We start from the raw sequence: 3,391 nt of genomic DNA, 5'->3' as shown, positions 1-3,391 counted from the left end.
TCAAAGTTTATGTTATTTTATTTTATTTTATTGAATTTTTAAATAATTTAAAAAATTTTAAATTACAGTTGACATAAAATATTATATTAGCTTCAGTGTCCAACATAGAGATTAGACATTTACATAATTTACAAAATGATCATCCCAATAAATCTAGTACCAATTCGACACCATACATAGTTATTACAATATTATTGATGATATTCCTTATGCTATAATTTATATCTTCATGATTGTTTTGTAACTACCAATTTGTACTTCTTAATCTTTTCCCCTTTTCCACACATCCCTCTCAACCACACTCCCATCCAGCGATCATCAAAATGTTCTCTGTATCTATAAATTTGCTTCTGTTTTGTTTGTTTGTTTTGTTCTTTAGATTCCACATATTAGTGAAATCATATGACATTTGTCTTTCTCTGTCTCTGACTTACTCCACTCAGTACCATACTCTCTAGGTGTACCCATATCGTTGCAGATGACAAGATTTTGTTCTTTTTCATAGCTGAGTAATATTCCATTGTATAGATGTACCAGCTCTTCTTCATCCATTCATCTATTGATGGACAGTCAAGTTGCTTCCATATCTTGGCCATTGTAAATAATACTACAATGAACATATGGATTCACATGTCCCTTTAAAAGTAGCATTTTAGGTTTTTCAGATAAATACCCAGAATTGGGATTACTGAGTCCTTCTTTGTCTCTTGTTATAGCCTTTGTTTTAAAGTCTATTTTGTCTGGTTTAAGTATTTCTACCCCAGCCTTTTTTTTCTCATTTCCATTTTCATGAAATATCTTTTTCCATCTCTTTACTTTCACTGTGTGTTTGTCTTTCAATCTGAAGTGAGTCTCCTGTAGCCAGCATATGTAAGGGTCTTGTATTCTCATCCATTCGGTCACACTATAGCTTTTAATTGGAACATTTAACCTATTTACATTTAAAGTAATTGTTAATAGATATTTAGCTATTGCTATTTAAAATTTTTTGCAATAAAAAATCATATTTAGTTAGAAGCATTTAGAATGTCAACAAAACAGCTGCAATTTTTTTTTTCAATTACAGAGTGGTATTCAATTAATAGAACAACAATTATTTTAAATAAATTGCATTAGAGACAAATGAAGATGAAAAACTACTATCTCCATATATAACTAATTTTGCTGTGCACCAGCATGAACCTGCTTTAAATTTCCATGCCAATTTATAATCCCTGTACTGTACCAGGCAAAGTTAGTGGCTGTTAAAAATACCATCAAAGCAGGGCTCTCTAAAGACACATTCAGTAGTGTGTTAACTACACAAAAAAAGACATTGCACAGTTTAAAAACCAATCTTACACAGACTTATCTTTCAAATTTTTCCTTAAAAGGAGTGAGTTGTATGCATAGGGGGTAAATGCTTTATAGACAAGAAATAAAACCTGTGCTAGAATCAATTTATTCATCATCTTCTTCCTCGTCTGTTGCCTTCTCCTTCTTTTACTTCATTTTTTCAGCCTTGACATCTCCCTTTATTGCTACATCAGGCTTTCCTTTAGTTCAGTATGCAGCAATATCCTCTGTGTATTTTTCCTTCAGATTAGCAGCCTTCTCTTCATATGGCTACCCATCATCTGCAGCAGTGTTATTCCACTTCTCTCCCAGCTTCTTTGCAATATCACCAATGAATAAGTCAGAATGCTCTCCTTTGATTTTTGGGTGATAACCAGAACAAAACAACAAAAAGGCTGAAAGAGACCTCTTGGATGCATTGGGATGCTTGAACTTCTTTTTTGTTTCCCCTTTAAAAGGGATATAAGTTTTCATTTCTCTTTCATAACAAGCCTTGTGCACTTTGCCATGTTTTCAAATTTTACTTTCTCGTTAGCAAACATGGTCTTCCTTCTATGTGAGCATTTCTTAGAAAACTGAGAAGTTGACTGAAGCGTCTGAGTACTTCTTGTACTCCTCCCGGCAAGTTTGCACAAAAAAAAAATGCATATGATGACATTTTGCCTCTTGGGTTTTTAGAATCTCCTTTGCCCATGTTTAATTATTTTTCCTCAATTAGAGCAATCTCCCAGTACTCATCTGGCATGCATTTGCCCTGGAGCTGTCTTTATGAAACTCAAAGTATTGCAGTGGCTGTGAGACCAAGGAGTTATTGCCATTTTATAATTCATATTTTTGGTCTTTTTTTCTTCTTTTTCTTATATAACCTTCTTTAATGTTTCTTCTAATACCTGTTTGGTGATGATCAACTCTTTTAGTTTTTTCTTATCTGGGAAGCTCTTTATTTGACCTTCGATTCTTAAGTGGTAGCTTTGCCAGGTAGAAAATCTTGGTTGTAGGTCCTTGCTTGAATATTTGGTGCCAATCCCTTCTGGTCTGCAAAGTTTCTATTGAGAAATCAGCTGACAGTCTTATGGGAGCTCCCTTGTAGGTAATCAATTGCTTTTATCTTGCTGCTTTTAAGATTCTCTCTTTTTGATGTATCTTGGTGTGGGCCTCTTTGGGTTCATCTTGTTTGGGACTCTGTGCTTCCTGCAGTTGTATGGCTATTTCCTTCATTCACCAGGTTAGAGAGGTTTTTCATCATTATTTCTTCAAATATGTTTTCAATTTCTTGCTCTCTCTCTCTTCTTCTTCTGATACTCCAATGGTATGAATATTGGTATGCTTGATGTTGTTCTAGAAACACTTAAACTATCCTGATTTTTTTGAATCCTTTTTTTTCCTTCCTGATATGGTGTTTTCTGCTACCTTGTCTTCTAAATCATCAATTTGATCTTCTGCTTCATCTAATCTACTGTTGATTTCCTCTAATGTATTTTTTTGTTTCGGTTATATATTCTTCATTTCTGACTTGTTCTTTTTAATATTTTCGATCTCTATTTTTATTTTTTCTATCTCTTTGTTGAAGTTCTCACAGAAATCATTGAGCGTCCTTATAATCAGTGTTTTGAACTCCGCATCTGGTAGATTGCTTGTCTCCACTTTGTTTTGTTCTTTTTCTGAAGTTTTGTTCTGTTCTTTCATTTGGGACATATTTATTTGTCTCCACATTTTGACTGCCTCTCTATCTCTTTGTTTCTATGTATTAGGTAGAGCTGCTATATCTCCCTGTCTTAGTAGAGCGGCTTTATGTAGTAGGTGTCTTGTGGGGCCCTGTGGCACAGTCTTTCTGCTCCTGGTGCCATAGGTTAATGCCTTGTGTGGGTTGTGTGTGCTCCCCTATTATAGTTGAGTCTTGCTTGCTATTTGCATGTCATTGAGATGAATGACCCTTGGTCTGCTTGGTTGTCAGTACTGTTCATGACTAAAACAGAATTTTTGTTCAGGGGCTGACCCTATGGAGAAGCATCTACTTTAGCAGGGCTCTGGTGCCTGCCCAGTCTGCCCTTTGGGT

At 34.9% G+C, this 3,391-nt stretch overlaps 1 pseudogene; it reads right to left on the bottom strand.

Annotated features, from left to right (window-relative positions):
• Positions 1 to 1,398: 1,398 nt before the first annotated feature.
• On the bottom strand, positions 1,399 to 2,029 carry LOC120593724 (high mobility group protein B1-like; annotated as a pseudogene).
• Between the last annotated feature and the right edge of the window lie 1,362 nt (positions 2,030 to 3,391).

The sequence above is a fragment of the Pteropus medius genome, unplaced genomic scaffold (assembly GCF_902729225.1).
Source record: "Pteropus medius unplaced genomic scaffold, Ma_sr-lr_union100, whole genome shotgun sequence".
Lineage (NCBI taxonomy): Eukaryota > Metazoa > Chordata > Mammalia > Chiroptera > Pteropodidae > Pteropus > Pteropus medius.
The sequence above is the reverse complement of the archived record's forward strand: the minus strand, read 5'-3'. Positions and strand labels throughout refer to the sequence as shown.